At 35.9% G+C, this 20,242-nt stretch overlaps 1 protein-coding gene and 1 long non-coding RNA gene across 2 annotated transcripts in view; one reads left to right on the top strand and one right to left on the bottom strand.

The window, feature by feature from the left end:
* The window catches only part of LOC145722501 (uncharacterized), a 164,556-nt gene extending 160,165 nt beyond the window's left edge, over positions 1-4,391 (bottom strand). The window contains exon 1 of the mRNA XM_081825768.1: positions 4,251-4,391. The gene's annotated coding sequence lies outside the window, so the exon portion shown is untranslated. The remainder of the gene's footprint in view (positions 1-4,250) is intronic.
* The window catches only part of LOC145722562 (uncharacterized), a 347,599-nt gene that overhangs the window by 203,915 nt on the left and 123,442 nt on the right, over positions 1-20,242 (top strand). The window lies entirely within an intron of this gene.

Genomic DNA, 20,242 nt, shown 5'->3' with positions numbered 1-20,242 from the left:
CAGAGATGAGCTGCATCCTGGATGCCTGGCTTTCTCTGACAAACTCAGACAGGAGAGTGGGTTTGCTTGTTTTTGTTTGTTGGTTGGTTGGTTTGTTTTCTCACTTGAACCATATCTTCCTCCCTCCCCTTCAATGCCTTTTCTTTTTCTCTCAAGTTTCCTTTGGGATCTCTTTACTCATTTTCCCGATACATATCAGGGATGGAAAGTTCTAGACTTTCCAACCAACCCAAGGAAAAGTATAGCAGAAAGGGTACTATTTGGTAGGCTGGTGATTCCATGATAACAATACTGCTATCACTGATGGGCAGAGAGAAATCTTTCAAGTGGTGGGTAAAGTATGAGTATCCCCAAGCATCATTTCAAAAGCAATCTCCTTACTTGGTGCCCATTCCTTTAATATTTCACTATCATTTTTCATTATTATTCTAGGAAATCATCTGGATAAAAACAGTATGTTTATAGAAAGTCCCCTTGCTTTTACCCAATAAGGCTTTTGAATTCATAGGAATAATAATGCTGTGAACTTGGACAGTGCCCTCATACCAAGGAATGCTGAGTGCTTTCAATAACCAAGTGCCAACTCACCAGCCTGCCTGGAATTCCTGCTAGTAGGCCCTTGCCCATTTCCTCCAATTTTTCTTTACCACAAGATAAGGGCATAAAACTGAGATATCAATATGCATATAATTTATACTAGTGAATGCTATGTTATCTCTCTTCCGTTTTGAAAGTTTTCCCAGGCTCCTTCCTCACATCATTGTATGACACTTTTTTTTCCTCTGAATGCTTTAATGTTGAGTCATTAGAAATGGAATATTAAATTGTTTAATTGATTATATATATGTGTGTGTGTGTATATATATATATAACTTTTAATGCCTCCCCCATCATTAAAATCTAATCTAACTATAGCACAACGTTAAAACCAGGAAATTGGCATTGATAGAACCATAGAGCTTATTCACATATCACGAGTCATATATGCATTTGTGTGTGTGTGTGTGTGTGTGTGTGTGTGTGTGTAGCTCTCTGCAATTTCATCACATGTGTAGCTCTGTGTGACCATTGCCACAATTAAGATACTTACCTGGGCCATCACCACAGGGTTCCCTTGTCCTATGCCTTCATAGCCGCATCTGCTTAACCCCTTGCAATGACTCATCTATTCTCCATATCTATAATTAGTCACTTCACAGAATGTTACATAAGTGGACTCATGAATGAATCCAAAGTATGTATCCTTTTGAGATTAGTTTTTTGTGCTTAACATAATTTCCTTGAGGTTCATCCAAGTTATTGTCTGTTTCAGTAGCTCTTTCTTTGTTAGTGCTGAGTAGTATTCCATGACGTGAATGTACCTACTGAAAGACCATCTGGATTGTTTCCTGTTCTTGACTATTAGAAAGAAAAAAAGGTGCCATAACATTCATGTACACATTTCTGCATAATTTTTAAAATTTCTCTGTAATATATGTCTTCTGTAATATATGTAGTAAGTCTATTGTTAGCATTAAAAGCAACTACCAAACTGTTTTCCAGAGTAGCCATACCATTTTACAATCCCAGAGGCAATAAATGTATGATCTAGTTTCTCTGCACCCTCTCCAGCATTTAGGGTAATCACTATTTTTTTTTTCTAATTTAGCTATTCTGAAGTTGTGTTGTGATATCTCCTTTTGGTTTGAACTTGCATTTCTCTAATGACAAATAATAATGACAACAATGATGATGATGATAGTATTTTTCATAGCTCCTTCTTTGAGTATAGCTGGAAAACTGCCTTTCCTTGACCCTCAGATGATGTTGAACATCTTTTCTGTGCTTATTTTTCATCTGGTATGTTCTCTTTGTTAAATGTCTACATGTGCCTTCTGCCCATTTTTAATTGGGTTGTTTATTTATTAATGTTGAATTTTGAGTTCTTTATACATTCATACTTTGATGAAGTCCAATCTAACAATTTTTCCTTTATGTTTTGGTGTTAAATCTAAAAACTCTTTGCCTAATCCTAGGTCCCAAAGATTTTCTCTCATTTTTTTCCCCTAGAAGTTTTATAGTTTTCTCCTTAATATTTAAGTCCCTGATCCATTTTTGAGATAATATTTGTATGAAATGTGAGTTTTGGTTGAGATTCATATTTTCTCCATGGATGTCCAATTGCTCCAGCACAATTTATCGAAAAGGCTATCCCTTCTCCATTGAATTATTTTTGCTCTTTTGTCAAAAAGTAATTGGACAAATATGTGTGGATGGATATTTCTGGCTTCTCTGTTCAGTTGATCTGGGTGTCTGTCCCTCCACTGGTTCTACACTATCTTGATGACTACAGTCTTCACATCAGGAAGACTGACTCACTTTATTCTTCTTTTTCAAAATTGTTTTGGCTATGCTAGGATGCAGCACTTCTGAAGACAATAAAACAAATAAGAGAAAAGTCAAGTCTAGCAGCCATATGTACAGTAACAGAAAAAATCATGATATCAGTAAAAAAAGTTGATTTATGTTATCTAAAGAAGTTTTTAAAGACTATTATTCAATTTCTTTTTTTTTTAAGATTTTATTCATTTATTTGAGAGAGTGAGAGATTGAGAGAGAGAGAGCACGCACAAACTGGGGGGAGAGGCAGAGGGAGAGGGAGAAGCAGTCTCCCACCCAGCAGGGAGCCCGATGCAGAACTCCATCCCAGGACCCCGAGATCATGACCCAAGCCAAAGGCAGCTGCCCAACCGACTGAGCCACCCAGGCGTCCCTATTATTCCATTTCTAAGAGTTTATTGCAAGGAAATAATCAGAAAACTCTATTAAGTTGTATGCCTAATAATATAGAAACACCTAACAGTGGCTTCTGATAGCTCAAATTTTGAGTGAAACTCTAACAGATCAGAATTACACAAGTGTGGTCTGCTTTTTATTGTTGGTCTGCAAACTGGTTTTTAGTGAGTCTATGACAGGATAGGGTAAAGAACTGAGAATAAGCATTAAACTTATAATTTATAGCAATTTGGCAAGGTAATTTCATATCTGTTGAACTTTGTAATTTAAAAAAATAGAAGCTTATATATACTTTTAAAGATTTTATTTATTTATTTGAGAGGGAGAGTGAGTGAGAGAGAGAGAGAGAGCACGAGTGGGGGAGCAGCAGAGGGAGAGGGAGAAGCAGACTCCCTGCTGAGCAGGGCACCCATGCGGGCTCCATCTCTGGAATCCGGGATCATAACCTGAGCCGAAGGCAGATGCTTAACCAACTGAGCCAGAAGCTTACATTTTATGCCTTTTTTTTTATCATTTTCTTTTCTTAGTCATTCATTTTTATTGCCATTTAATTTGTCACAAAAGTAATGATCCACTACAGATTGGAAATTTTTTAAAGATTGGTCCTTCACCACAGATACTTTCAGAAGCAGTGATTGGACCAGTTCTTCCTAGCCTATATCACTCCATAGCACAGATTTTTAAAAAGTTGGTATTTGTATGGGGCCCTGGGGTAAAGTCAAGGGCATTTACTTGCTTCCTAACTGGGTTTGGATGAAAAAAATATATATACTTATACCACATATTTATGATAAGAAAAGCATAGTTCAAAACAGGGAAGAAATTCATTACTGAGCCACATAAAATATTTTCCAATATTTTTAAAATGAGAAATCTGAACTTGTTTCTGTGAAGGTGATTCTTTGCGTCAGGACATAAAAGTTGAATTGATATTTAAAGAATCTAACAAGTGTTCTTTTCCTTCCCTCAACAAATAAAACCTTGACATTTTTTGTTTGAGAGTGCTAATGGATTTTTAATCCAAATAGACTGTTTTCATGTCAAGTATTTCAAAGTATCCAGGATACTCTAATTTTCAGAATGATCCTACATTGTCAGAGCAGTCCGGTTGCAATGCCCTGAGGGGCATCATAAGGAATACTATCGATGATATTGTAACAGGGATGTAATGGGACTGAGGGGAGCTACAGTGGTGGTGAATAGAGCATAATATATAAACTTGTCAAATCACTAACTTGTACACCTGAAACTGATGTACATTGTATGTGAACTATATTCTGAATTAATAGAGAGAACATTTTCAAACACAAAGATAAAAACTATGAAGTAAAAACGAAAAACAAAACTCAGAGGATTGTGTTTTTCCATCTGTACTCCTCTTTTCATTGGGCTCTGTAACATTAATTAAATATATTTTATGATGAAAAAAGAGAACAGATGCTCTGAGACATGGAAACAGAAATGGAGGACGTTACCTGCAGCTGCCATTGCCCGGTGCCCCATCTCGCTTCCTTTCCCTCCACCACATCTGGCCGCACGTTGGTCTCTTCAGCATGCTCCTTGACACCTGGAACACAAACTCCTTCAACAGCTCCACAGCATTGGTGGGCTCTGCAGCTGGCTGCAGATGTAGACATCCAAGCAGGAGAGGACCTCCTTGACGTTTTCACTGTGTCATGATGAAACAGCATGTGCTTGGTGCGCTCACTGTGTTCACAGCCTACAAGGCTAATCACAATCCCGCTCCAAGCAGCACCAAACTGGGCTGCTCCCAGTCAGAGACAACCGAACCAAATTCTTCCCTACTCTGTCAGACACTGCCCAATGACTGTTAGGGCAGAAGAGATCAGGATCTCCTGGCTCTTCATTTTGTGTCTCTGCACATCTGTCTGGAAGCTCTGCAGAATCATCTCCACTTTGTTCACTGCAGTACCTCAACGAACAGTGCAGTTGCCTGTCACATAGTCTGTGCTCAATAAAGACTTGTTCAATGAATGACTCTCCATCAATATGTGATTGGTTAAATAAATGTGATCTGTCCATACAATGGGATACTATGAAGCCTCTGAATAGAATGAAGCTGTCAGTGAATAGCTCTAGGTGAAAACATTATGTTGCCAAATAGTATGCATAATATAATCCACTTTACATAAATTATATGTGTTTGTGTTACATACAGCAATATTATAAGGAACTTTAACTGTTTGAATTTGTTCTAATTTTTTGAATTCTTTCTGGTTGATTTCTAATCTTTTTTTATAATTACTAATGTAGACACTCCCTCACAGATAAATAACAGTGAAGAGTGGGGCCTCAGAGAGAAAGAACAGTAAAAGAACAGCCACTCCAAGGACTGAACTTTGTTCTTCCTTTCAGTTGCTCACATTGTGTCTGAACCGAGCAAATACACACCGTGAACACTTATTCAAATATCTCCCCACACCATTCCCCTGAAATTGATTTAGTGATCAATAATTGTGTTTTAGACTTTTGCATTTTTTAAATAAAATATTCTTTTCTGAATATAAAAGAAAACTGAGACAATTCAGAAAAGTATGAAAATATTTTAAAAGTTTCCATAATCTCATCCACACAGAGCTAACCACCATGGACATTTTTAGCATATTTTTGTCAATCGGTTCTCTATGCAATTTTAGCTGATAATAGATCATGAGCATTTCCCTGTATCATTAACCATTTTCTAAGCATGACTGAAAATGAAATTTTCTGTTGAGATTGTTATTTTTAAAAGTATTTTGAGAGGCATCTATCTATGCATTTATTTGAAAATACTTTTTGTCAGATTGACTCTCAATTTTATGGCATTTCTCATATGTAGAATACCTTAATTTTCATGCAGTATAATTTAACAACCTGTCTTTTTGTGCTTTTATTCAGAGAATGATCTTTCCCATAGTTGAGTAAAGTAATATTTACATAACTTTTCTCCTAGTCCTTTTTTTTTTTTTTGGATATATACCCAGAAATAGAACTTCTGAGTCATATGCTAGTTTTAATTTTTGGAGGAAACTCCATACTGTTTTCCATAGTGGCTGTACTAATTTAAATTCCCACCACTGTGCAGAAGGGTACCCTTTTCTCCATACCCTTTTGGGTTGTTTTTTTTTTTTTTGATAATAGCTATCCTAATATGTGTGAAGTAGTATTCCACTGTGGCTTACTTTGCCTTTTCCTGATGATTAGTGATGTTGAGTACCCTTTCATATACCTGTTGGCCATTTGTATGCCTTCTTTGGCAATTGTTTGTTCTGGTCCTTTGCCCATTTTTTAACTGAATTATTTGATTTTTGTTATTGAGTTTTAAAAATTCCTTATATAATTTAAATATTAACCTCTTAACCAGATATATGTTTTGCAGATTTTATCCCATTTTATAGGTTGCTTTTACATTTTGTTAATTTTTCCTTTGCTGTACAGAAAGTTTTTAGTTTGATATAGTAACACTTGTATATTTTTGCATTTGTTGCAAAAATACATATATATATATATATATATATATACATACTGCCAAGATTCATGTTAAGCAGTTTTGTTGCTATGTTTTCTATAACGAGATTTATGGTTTCAGGTCTTACATTTAAGCCATTAATCCATTTTGAATTGATTGGTGTAACTCAAGAGTCTAATTCCATTCTTTTGCATGTGAATATTCAGTATTTCCAACACCTCCCAATAAGCTTTTTTTTTTTTGCCTTTTAAAAAAGGCTTTATTGAGGTATAATTTATATGTTATTAACTGTATATATCTAAAGTGTGCAATTTGATAAGTTTTGACATACGAATACCCCCATGAAACCATCACCACAAGAAGGAATATTCATGATTGCCAACACTTCCTTGTGTCCCTTTTCAGTCCCTTCCCCCACTGTCCCCAGCCTACTCCCCAGGTGACGACTACTGCTGTCACTGTAGACCAGAGATTTTTCCTCGACTTTTGTGTAAGTGGCAACATTTTCTAGTCATCAGATGTGTATGTGTGTGTGTGTGCACACGTTTGTGTTTGTGTGTGCATCAGACTTCCCTTGTAAAATCCAAATATATATTTTAGAGAAATAGTATCATTTATAAGATTGGGGTCAATTTCTACCTCCTAGGATAATGACTGAAATTGCCTTGGCCAGAATTTGCCTTTACTCTACCACGACCATTTTGTACAATATCTTTTTTAAAGCACTTGTCTAGTTCTGTAGTAAATGGGAGTCAGCACATTCACAATGGGCCATGTACTTTGGGGTGGGAAATCAATTTACAGCAATGAGAAGGGGAAGAAATAATATCATAATAAGAGATAAATAAGAACCATAATCCTTTTTGCAGTCTCAAGATGGAAAGATCACCATTGTATGTGGTAATTATATTAGTGTGTACCTTAACCCACATGCATTTATGCATATGCCCTAACTTAATGGTCCTTAAACTTAATGCCCACTGTAGCTATGGATCTGCCTCAGTGACATAACACCCAAACCAATGAGCTGAGAATGAGCTGTAAGTATCTCCATAATATGTAAAGATCTATTTGAAATTTAAAAAAACACACACACAATAGATAAATGAACAAAGAATAAGAAAATATAAATGACCTTTAAACATATGAAAACATGACCAAATGCACTCAAAGCAAGATATGCATGAATAAAAACTATATTATCTTGCTTCTTACTGATCATATGAGCAAAAGTCCAGAATTTTGATAATGAACTGTTAACAAGCTGTAGGAAAACACATACATAGTTTATGGGTGGTGTAAACTATTAAAACATCAAATGTAAAATTACATGTAACAATGTTTAGTATTATTTATAACATCAAATTTTGAAGCCAGCCTAAATGTCTATCAATAGTAAACTGGTTACATAAAGTTGTGATATAGGCATGCAGTGGAGTTTGAGGCAGCTATAAAAACTGAGGGAGATTTCTATGTTCTGGTATGGAAAAATCTCCAAAGCACTGAAAAACTATATGCAAAACAGGGTATGTAATATGGCATGTATTGTGTAAAATGGGAAAAATTAGATGTTACAGTCATTTGTGCTTTTTTATATACCATCATTTTTTTACATTTAAAAAAATTTTTTTTTTATCTATCAGAGAGAGAGAGAGCACAAGCAGGGGAAGTGGCAGGCAGTGGGAGAAGCAGGCTCCCCTCTGAGCAGGGAGCCTGATGTCAGATTCGATCCCAGGACCCTGGGATCATGACCTGAGCTAAAGGCAGATGCTTAACCAACTGAGCCACCCAGGCATCCCCATTTGTGCTTTTATATACATAAAAAACTTTGGAAATTGTATGTATGAGAGTACTAGAAGTTATTATTTATGAGAGATGCATGGGAACTAAAAGGATGGGAATAGGAATGAGACCTTTTAAATAAACTTGTTAGTTTTGAAATCATGCTAGTGTATTACATATACAAAGAAATTAAATTAAAAGAAACCATAATAATGTGAAAAGGGAAAGGGCTAAAGGGACAAATAATAAAAAGGAAAGAAAAATCAATCCATTTGCTTTTGTAGATATAATTGGCAGAATAAAGCCAGATTATAGAAATTTTTCTCCCAGCACCCAACTAAGTGAAACAGAAATTGTAAAATCTCAATAGAAATTCACCAGAAGGACTAGGTAGGACCTAATGCTACTTGAAAAGTGGTTGTTAAGGAAAAGAACACAAGATTCTGTTACAGTATAATTCTGTTCCTAAATTTTCTTCTTCTTTTCTTCTTTAAGATTTGTTTACTTGAGAAAGAGAGAGAACAAGAGCAGGAGGTGTGGAGGGAGAGGAAGAGAGAATCCAAAGCAGACTCTGTGCTCAGCATGGAGCCCGACACGGGGCTCGATCTCACAACACTGAGATCACTACCTGAGCTGAAACCAAGAGTCAGACGGTTAACCGACTGTGCCACCCAGGGGCCTCTGTTCCTAAATTTCCTAAAAGTACTTCAAAAAAGAGAGAATCATTCAACAAAATATTGAGAATTCACATTTGCATCTTTGTGTTTGAAAATACCGGGGGTTTGGTCAGTAGTTCTGTCCAGTTTGGGTTCCCAGTCAGCAGACCCTCACAGCCGTAGAGCCCATGCTAGAGCTGCAGCTGGACAGAGGATGCTGAGCCCAGCCTCCAGCCTCATTAAAGCTGGGATCCTGGTTGGAGATGCCAGGCAGCGAGTGGCCAACCGGGGCAGGGGAGCAAATCAGCAGCCCCACCCAAGCCCTCAAGAAGGCTGGAAAAGAAGACCCCTTTCTCAAATGCTCAGATACCAATGCAAGGACCACAAAGAAGCAGGCAAATATGGCACTGCCAAAGGAAACTAGTGAAACTTCAATAGCTGAAGGGTGCCTGGGTGGCTCAGTTGGTTGGGCGACTGCCTTCGGCGCAGGTCATGATCCTGGAGTCCTGGGATCAAGTCCCACATCAGGCTCCCTGCTTGGCAGGGAGTCTGCTTCTCCCTCTGACCCTCCCCCCTCTCATGCTCTCTCTGTCTCATTCTTTCTCTCTCAAATAAATAAATAAAAAATCTTAAAAAAAAAAAAAAAACTTCAATAGCTGACCCTGAAGTAATGAAGATCTATGGACTGTCTGACAAAGAATTCAGAATAAGCCTCTGAAAGAAATTCAGTGAAAAGAAAACACAGGCATATAAGAAAATGAAATCACTATCTTGAAGAAATTGCTGCACTCCCATGTTCCTTGCAGCATTATTCATGATAGCCAAGTAACAGAAGTAACCTAAATGTTTATAAATGGAGGTTTATATATATATACATACATATACATATGTATACATACACACACACACACACACACACACACACAGGAATATTTTTCAACCATGAAAAAGAGGAAAATCTTTCCATTTCTCTCAGCATGGATGAAACTTGAGGGCACTAAGCTAAGTGAAATAAATCAGACAGAATAGAACACATATATGATCTCACTTTTGTGTGGAATCTAATAAAGCTGAACTCATAGAAACAGAGAATAGAATGGTGGTTGGCAGAGGTTGGGAGAAGTGGGGAGATGTTGATCAAAGGGGTCCAGACTTCTAGTTACAATATGAATAAGTTCTGGGGACATAATATACAGTGTGGTGACTATAGTTAACAATACTGTATTGTATGTTTGAATATTGCTAAGAGAGTAGATCCTAAATATTCTTACCATACACACACAAAAAATTATATGAAGTGATAGATGTATTAACTGACATGACTGTGATAATCATTTCACAATACATACATGTATCAAATAATCATGTTGAGCACTTTAAACTTGCATAATTTTACTTCATCTCAATAAAGCCAGAAAAAAAATGAAATCAAAGTAAAGGTAATAAAATAATAGAATAAGCTATGGAAATATCTTAACAAGAGTTACACTCTTGCATATTTAATAAGTGAATTAAAAATAACAGGAAGAAGAAAGACATTTATGACTAAAAATATTATTATGTGGAAGGATTTAGGATACTTGCAGTAAAGACAGGAGGAAAAATCCGAGGAAATTTAAAAGGTGAGATGTTTATCAATATGGAAGTGAAGCAGAGTTGAAACAATGGAAGCAAAATTGGTATTCCTGATATAGAAACATAAATAAATACAGTGGAAAAATGTACTCAGAAATATAAAAGAAGAAAATTCCCTAAAATGAAGAGAAAATTTAATCTGTAATTTGAAATGATTCATTATATTCCAAGAAATACTGATGCAGAATAATCAATATTGTGGCACATCCTGATCATGTATTAAAATATAAAGATAAAAAAAATCTTCAAGCATCTAAACAAACTAAGCAATCCACCTGTAAAGAGATTAAAAAGAAGCCTGGTCTCAGATTTTTATTTACAAGGGACTTTTGCAGTGCTTTCCAGGCACTGTTCTGTTTTAAAACCGCTATCATGATGGTATTTAGTTTAACAATACAATGGAATCGTGACTATTAACCATAGAAATCAGGGAAGAAAAACTATTATTCCATAATTTTATCTAGAAAAATAATAATTCAAAAAATGGCAAGAGTTCAACAATTTTAAATAAGAGAGGTTGAGGAACGTAATACCACAGCCCATCTTGAACAATTATATTGTGGATAAAATCAGAATAATTGAGAGATGAATTAAAATAACATATTCAGAAATGGAGAAGCTTTGGGAAAATAACTGATGATAATTATTGACTATTTGAACATATGACAAATATTAAATGTAAGGATGCTTAGGTCTACAGAAATCTTAAAAGTCTTGAAAAGCAATAGTAATAATAAAACTAATAAAGTGAGATGGGAGAAGGAAGAGTAGAGAGAATGTAAGATTCCTAAGTTCTTTACCTTTTATATCAGGGAGTCAATTTTTCAGAAAATTGAAAAAAGAAATTAAGGAAAAATGGATTATAACGTTTTTATATTTACATAATTGTTTCCCCCATCCTTTGAGTTGAAGAACCATTCATCAGAATGATATTCAGCATTCCCTTCACTTCAAATGCAATTTCCTTGTTTTTTTCCATTAGGTTCAAGTACGTTTAAACTTTAAAGTGTTATTAAAATTGTACATGTAGAATTATCAAAGTATTATAAAATTAATGCTATCTGTAGGGCTGAAATATATGTACTACATATATTTGTTACACTTCCTTTGCATCTTCATGTTAGTCTGTTTGTCCATGCACAGACAATATTTGTAGTGATGCTTACCAAATGTTGATTCTGGTTATTTCATGGTGGTGGTTTTTGGAGTCATTTTTACATCTTCTTTAAACTTTTTTTGGAGTTGCTTGTATTTTCCATAAAGAACTCATGTTTTTTAATAAAAATAATGAGATCATTGCATACAAGAAAAAAAAAAAAGGAAAGATACCATCTTGATACATGCCAGAAGCCTCTGGGTAGTTGACCACATTTTAAAAGGAAATACTAAATGATGCAACAGATAGCATTGTTGCAATGAAAGAGTCATTTTCTTGGTTTCTCTGAAAACCATAATATATCTGTAACTAAAAATAACCACTTGGTCTGATGTTGTTCATGTTTCTGAGATGGTAAACTAAGACTCTCTAGCTAGTCCATGAGGCCTCCCACAAGCTTATAGAATCAGGCGCTTGGGTTGGAGGATTTCCCTATGTTTGCTTTTGAGTGGAATCATAAAAGTATGGATTTCAAAAGAATTTAGGGGTCATCAAATCCCATTTCAGAGATGGGGTAAAGAGAAGCTTAAAGACCTTAGTGATTTTCACTGAAAGATTCACAACTAAGTGAACTGAGAGACCAGATCTAAGACCTGTCTTCTAAAATCACCCGAATTTAGCCACACTGCCGCATTGCATATTTGATTTTTTCCATACAATGGAGATGTATGTTTTGCCAAATAAAAATATTATATTTTATTATCTGAGTATATAAAAATAATTATCCTTGTGTTCTTTTAGGTTACCTGTAATTAAACCAAAGCTTCAAAAGGCTATAAGACAAAAATTCATAGAAAAGAAACTCCCTGTTGGTCACAGTCAACAGAATTAATATCCGGGGCTGACATAGCCGGTGATTTCCTTGGGTTTTGTTTGTTTGAATCTTGTAAATTTTCTATAATTACATTTATTATTTTGGAATAGTAAAGGAAGATTTCAAGAATCAGAACCTCAGATTTTATTTTTTTTAAGCACCTAGCCATTTTCATCCTTAAGCTTCATGAAAGAAGTCTCTTTCTCCAGATAGGATAATGAGGCCATCCTTTCTTTACAAGAACTATTCGAAATCCAGAAAATAATTGGGAGAAAAGTAACTTTTCAGAGACTGTTCAAAATGGACCAAGGGTCCTGTGAGCCACATCAAGGGCCAGCAGGGGAGGAAATGGGTCATCATGTTTGGGGACATCAACTCACGAGCCTGAGTCACCACTCAGGGCCTCCCATGAAGCTGCTGGAGCGGCTGTCACCGATTCGCTTTTTTCCAGTATGAGCGGAGGACTATTCATCTGTTTCTGTGGTGATATAGGCTTTCACAATATCCTCTGGCCAAAGAAATGTAACCACAGCCATAATGACTTCAGACTCAAACTATTTCAGCAGCAGCAATAACAGCAAAAACACAGCGGCGGCCAATTCCCAAATAAACTCATGTGAATGCTTCATATTAGCTAATTGTCAAGGGGATTTTTTGGGAAACCATATCAAGAATGTTGCAGAGCTTCCTAGGATGCTGTTTTTCCTTGCTTGGATCTGAAAAAGAAATGGAATGCCAGGGCAGTAGAATTTATTTGTTGGGGAGTAGGGATAGAAATGTGAGGCTTCTAAGAGAGTCGTAGTCTTTGGCTTTGGTGCTCACTGATCCCATGACTGTTGGTGAGTCACCTGACCTTCATGCATCTGGGCTCTTCCCCCCTCACCTATTCACTCCACCCCCAGGCCGGTGTTAGAAAAAGGGAATGATGCACCCAATAAATACTTCTCAAACTCTTTTCTTCTGTGACATTCATAGCAGATGACTTTCACATATGTGACACTTTCCCATGAGCATGTCTATATTTTGACATACAAGAAAATCTGGTGGGACATAAAGCAAATGGTGCTACAGACAGACCAAATCACAAATGAAACAGACCACGGGTTATGTTGAATTCTTAGTGTATTAGCTAGCACTCCACCCCTTCTTACCCACTAAAGAAAATATATCAGAATGACCGAGAAAAGTGTTATTATAAGAATAAATTTGGTTCCACACTAATTTATGTGCCAATAAATTAAGGCTAATCTTCTTAAGGTACAACAGGTTTCTATGAATCAGTGGTGAAAACTAACAGTTTTTCTAAAAAGAACAAAAGAAAAGCAAGGGTATTTTATAGAAATAGAGCTATACATGTCTAAAAACACATTAAAAGTCCCTCAAAATAGCTCACAACTTAAGAAATCAAAATTACTGGAAGAACAATTTATTAAAATGTTTAATATTTAATAATATACACAGCTGTCTATGACATGAGTAACCAGAAACTCCTGTGTGAAAATGTAATTGACTCAGCCTTTAGAAAGATTTTGACTATATATATCAAGTTTTTTGTGCATGTATCTTTTGACCCATCAATTCCTTTTCTAAGAATTCATCCTATAAATGCACTTGCTGAATTCTTTGAATTACATCATATTTTTAGCAAGAATGCAAGTAGCTGTAGCCTAATGAAAGAAGAATCAAGACTGGGTTTGGTAAACCTAAGTTTAAGTCTCGGCTCATCTTATTAACTACAGAAACTTGAGCAAGCACTTAAACTTTGATTCTCAGTATCATTTTGTAGTTTCTAATGGTATCTACCTTTCTTATTTACAAAAATTAAATGGGAATAGATAGAATCTCTTTGGAAATTCCAAATTATTGATAATGTTTTTGCCAACACCACCACAACCAAAATTTCATGGTTGCAGTTGTATCCTACTTTATGAAAATAATCAAATACATATATCCTTTAGAATGAAGGCAGAAAGGATTCATATCCTTACCAAAAGAATTTGCTCCTGGGTTGCTCCATATAAATCATGTTAATAGTATGTTTCAACAACAATACCCTATAATAAAACATCAGTTTAAACAGAATTTATGGCGTACACATCAGCTAGGGAAAAAAAAAATATATATATATGGTTTTATTTTTATTTATTTATTTATTTATTTATTTATTTATTTATTAAAGATTTTATTTATTTATTTGACCAAGAGAGACACAGCGAGAGAGGGAACACAAGCAGGGGGAGTGTGAGAGAGAGAAGCAGGCTTCCCACCGAGCAGGGAACCTGATGCGGGGCTCGATCCCAGGACCCTGGGACCATGACCTGAGCCGAAGGCAGATGCCCAACGACTGAGCCACCCAGGCACCCCATTTATATATGGTTTTAAATATAATACAAAAACATGACTCCAAAATAAAATGTTTTTCTACCAGATTCCAGAACAGAAAAACAGTACTTTCCTGTTGCAGAAACAAAATTCAGGTGGATTGCTTTATATCAGAACCACTATGTTGATCTTTGGAGATGAAGACTGGAGAGCTATGATAAAAATATCGGGAAGGAAGAATCTGCTTGGAGCATGTGTGTGCTTGAAATGAATCATCCTGAGAACATGGTTCCTCCAAGCAAATCTTAGTTCAAAAGCTAAATTAGTACTGAAAGGAGATTTATGGATTTTTTTGAGATTTTGTATATTTCAAACCTGATTAGATCACCCAAAAGGACACCTGCACCACACTAACCCACGGAGTAGAAACTTAATATGGGTCCGTCTAACAGAGGATGTCACTGACACAGAATCGACATGCTGATTCGTAGCTGGCACAGCATTTTCCAGCTCTGTTCTGTGGAATGCTGGGCTGGAGAACACTCCTCCAGGAAATATATAACAAGTACTGTGTACATATACACACTCACAGTGCTCTATGCTTAACAGTGTTTGGGAAGCTAAGTGTATTGTCAATCCCCTCTTGAGGGTTCCCGATGCTCATTGGCTTATAAAAGTGATGAGTATTCTTACTGTAAAGAAAAGTGGGAAGATGTAACCTAGAGCTTCCCAGTCTTCTGTAATCTAAAATTCTTTTGTGCTCAACACATCTGCTAAATTTCCAGAAAGCATTGTGTGGGACATCAGTTTGGGAGATACTGCCGTGGGAATGGAAAACGTGGTTGCAGAAACAATATTTTGAAGTGGCCTCAATATGATGCTTGAAAACAGGGCTTTAAAATACATTTCTTCTAGAATTGAGAGTCACAAAAATATTTATCCTCACGAATTGACTTTTTTTTTTTTTTTACTTTTAACAGATAATGTAACATAGAAAATAAGAAAGTGGTCTCCCATTTGTTGTATTTATTGTGTACTCTATGCCAGGCACTGTTCTAGATAATGAGGATATAGCAGTGAACAAAGTAGACAACATCTTCTACCCTCATGTATCCAACCTCTAGGAAGTAAGTTACTATGGTGCTTTAAAAAGGATGACTGATTAGCTATGTGACTAAAGGTAGTCTAAGTTACTTGTGGACCTTCCATGAGTGAAGTGACTTAAGTGTTTCCCCAGTACATGTCCTCACTTTTTGCTTGTCTTTGGTCCATTTTTTTCAGCATTTAACATATTATAGTAAAACACACAACATAGCATAAATTTACCATCTTAACCACTCTTAAGCATACATTTCAGTAGTAAGTACATTCACACGGCTGTGCAACCAATCTCCAGAATTCTTTTTACCTTGCAAAAGAGTTTTTCCTATTTTGTATACATTATATTTCCAGATACTCTAGAAGAATGAAAAAAAAAAAGTGGGATAGATCTTGGGTAGTTTGTAAGTATGCAATAATATGTAGAAAACAAAAGCCTTTTGGTATTATCCAATATTATATAATCAAATTGAACATAATAGTTTAAAACGGGGGCCCGGGAGGCAGGGAGTGGATGCCTTCTCTCTCCTAAACTTCTTTCTCTGCAGCATTTACTTAGCAATTCCCTGTTCAGATGAACAGTTTATCATGGAGCTTTTGGTAACTTAGCACTGACCTACAACACAAGTGGGTCTGAAGGAGCTTGGGAATACATCCAGGATCATCAAGCTCCAATTTATAGCCAACATTATGATTTAGAAGTGGGGTAGGATATCAGCTGCCACATCAGTAATTCCAAGTTGCTGCTTTTAGAATAACAGCACCATAAATAAGAAACCAGCAATGCTGATCTTATCTCTCAAACCAAGCATTCAATGCAAACCACAGAATATTACTCGAAGTCATAGGAAAGCATATACTCTAGCTGAGATTCAATATATTCTACACACTGAGCCAGTTTCTTTCTTTTTTTTTTTTTGAAGTCACATTAACTATCACACTATTACAAGGGCCTTGAGAAATAATTGCAAGTCCATTATTATCTACACTTACCCAAGTTAATTTACTTAGTTTGAAAAAAAAATAATTATTTCTCAGCAACCTAAACAGTTTGTATACTTTTCAAACAGCTTATGAGGTAGTGATCAAATTCCAACATATGAAGATGAACAAGATTATGGTACATAAAAGTTTACTGCGTAAACTTAGTTGAAATCAAAGTCTCTCCTTTATCATTAACTTGCTAGGTGAATTTATTCATAACCTGGACTAATCCAGTAAGGCACTACTGGTATTCTTTCTGAATAATTGTTCCCCCCTTCTGACTGGCCTGTGACTGTGTTACTTGGGTGGTTTAATCACTGGAATGTCATTACTATTTATCATTTACAACTTCTCAATGTCCCTCTTTGCATCTCTAAGTTAATTAGCTCAATAGTTGGTCGTGGGTAATTATCTGCCTATTTATTTGATTCTTTGCTTTTCTATAACAGGAATTCACAAACAGTTTATTTAGATGTCTATATCATCACCACCCTCCATAGATCTGAAGATATTAATAAAACCAAATGTAGCTACTTCCTTCAGTAGGTGGAAGCCCCTCTTTATATGACTACAATGTTTGAAGATTTGAAAGTTCTATTTGTTTTATAATATTATACTTGTTTAAATCTGTCCCAGAAATGATTTATTTTGAGTTTCACTGTAAGCAGTCCAAGCTTTCACTAGTAGTGGATGCTGCAGGATTTCACACGATATTAACTTATTTCATCATGTTTGAGTTACTCAAGTAAGGTAATTCGTTTAATATGACAGGGTGGCAACTTTTTCTCTTGTCTGAAAGACCTTTCCCTGAATTACTTTGTATTACAAAATCATCTTCAAACAGACAACCACAGACATTTGAAATTTCAGGCGTTCAAAAGCTTTATTCATTTAAGTGCTAGAAAGTTCTTACATTCCAACTCATTTCCAGTTCCCAGGCTTACTGAATTACTGACTCATGCTGACTCATGGATGGGTCTTATCCTTGGATGCTTCTTATTTATAACTTGAACCAAAGCCTTAAGTTATTTCTTTAACAGAATTTTAAGAAAATAAAACAGAAAGAGAAAAATCTACTGTCTGCAGCTTCGATTGATAATTTGAGTCCTGTACCTCATTTACCAGAAATATTTCAAGTGAGGCTGGAAAATGCCATAAAATACATGACAGCTCTAAAAGAAAATGGTCCCTTAACTATCATAATACTATTTTATATTTATATAGTAAAATATGTCACATACATCAGTTCATGTGAACCGCGTAACAGCCACGTTTTGCATGTAGAATATACTTTTACTGTCAGAAGGCTGGCAGTTGCTATTCTTGGGGGTCATTCCAGTTACAGCCTCTCTTAACTATTTTCTGATGTCAGAAATGGCCTGACAAATGTCCCTATTGACCTCTACCTATGAGTTTGAATTAACCCACATTCTGAGACTAGCTATGACCTGAGGCAAAACGCATGTAGGTACCTCTTGCTTAACTGGATATGTGGTTCAGTGTCAGGAATCATCTTGGCTGTAGGATGGGGCACGAGCTTGGTACAGTCCCCTTCATTTCCAGCCCCTGTCCCTCAGGCCCTTATTGGAGCCACTTTCTACCACCCTGTTAATTCTACTGCCTATTTAATTGCCCCGTTGCCTAAATCACCAATTCGGTCTCTAGCCCTTAACAATAAAATCAGTGAAGGATTAGTTTCTTTGGAGACTAAGAAAGTGGACAAGAATTTAAGGTTTATCTGGACTGGTCTCTACATTTTCAGTTGAACCTCTCCTTTATTAACAGGTTTAATGAAGGAGGAAGATTTGCCATGCATATCTGTTCTTTGTGGTGTTATCGGAAGATAAAAACTAAACTAGTGCATAGACACCAGGGAATTAAACATTAATTTTTAGACATTGTATACCTTAAGCAGAAATATAACAGTCAGAGCTGTAGAAGTATGGAATGAGTACTTTAGCAAGAAATTTCCTATCTGTTGTGGTATTCAGTCATTAGCCAACATGAACAGTCAGGAAAGACTGATGATTCAATGATCATTTCTCAGTCTTCATCATTTTTGATTTATCAGCGGTATTTGACATAGCTGATCACAATCATCTATTTCCTGGATTATTGCAATAGTCTCCTAACTGATGTCTCTGTTTCAAACACACTATTTGGTTAGAAAGAATGCAAAGCAATTGTACAGAATCTTGCCCTGGGCTAGAGATTGAATTAGTGATTAGGTAGAAGGGCATATAAAACAAAACAGTGGAATTAAAAGGATGGCAAAAAGTGCCTTATAGAAGGATCTGGGTACTAGGGGCTGGGAACAAAAAGGTTGAATAATAATCCTTGTCTCATCTGCACCCAGGATCATTGCTAACTATAAACATAAGTACCTCTTATCTACCCATTATTCTAAATCTTCATGTATGCGCCCGTTAAAATCTAATATAGTTCAAATTGTTTATAAAACGGGTCCACAAAAATTATTTGCCTAGGACTCCATACAACCTATGGGTGGCCCTGACTGAAATCCCGCATCAGTTCATAAAATGGAACATCTTTTAATGATTTTCCTACCTAGAATGTGCCTTTGGCATGCTCTATACTGCCGACCCTTGCCCTGATACCAGACACACCACAATCTTAAGCTTTTTGCATTTGCTGTTCCCGAGTAACTCTTGCCCCAGATACCTACAGGGGTTGCCCCTCACCATCTTCAGCCTTACTCAGGAGTCATCCTCCCAGTAAACCTTCCCTCCATCATCTTATGTATGAACGTGATTATCTCCATTCTCTGGATCACTTCCCCTCACTATTTTCTTTATGCAGAGCCTTTGTTGCCATTTCACATATTCACTTACTTGTTTGTTGTTTATATCTACCCATGAGAATAAATAAGGCTCATCTGCTTATTCATGGCTCTGTCCCCAGTTATTGAAGAATATATTTGTTGAGTGAATGAAAGAATATTGGATGAATGGATGAATAAATGATGGCTGGACTTTACTCTGAAGTATCCCTTCAACTCCACAATCCTTCATAAATTCCCATTTATAAAATCCAGTGTATATATTGATTTCCTTCTACAAAGATATCAAATTAAAATGAAGAACAAGTCATACTAAAGTTAAAAATATTTTCTTTTAAAAAAAATTTTTTTAATTCAATTAATTAACATATAGTGTATTATTAGTTTCAGAGGTAGAATTTAGTGATTCATGAGTTGCATATACACCCAGTGCTCATTACATCAAGGGCCCTCCTTAATGTTCATCACCCAGTTACCCCCTCCCCCCACCCCTCTTCCCTCTATCAACCCTCAGTTTGTTCCCTAGAGTTAAGAGTCTCTTATGGTTTGTCTCCTTCTCTGTTTTCATCTTATTTTGTTTTTCTTTCCCTTCCCCTATGTTCATCTGTTTTACTTCTTAAATTCCACATATGAGTGAAATCATATGATATTTGTCTAAAAATAATTTCAATGAAAATTTGACAGAAGGTGATTTTCTGGTCTTCCATTTTGTACAGGATCATTAATGTTTCTCTCCATGGTCTTAAAACCT

This window comes from Leptonychotes weddellii, chromosome 7, assembly GCF_054177405.1.
Source record: "Leptonychotes weddellii isolate Sample4059 chromosome 7, ASM5417740v2, whole genome shotgun sequence".
NCBI lineage: Eukaryota > Metazoa > Chordata > Mammalia > Carnivora > Phocidae > Leptonychotes > Leptonychotes weddellii.
Note: the sequence above shows the minus strand (reverse complement) of the source record. Positions and strands in the feature narration are given on the sequence as shown.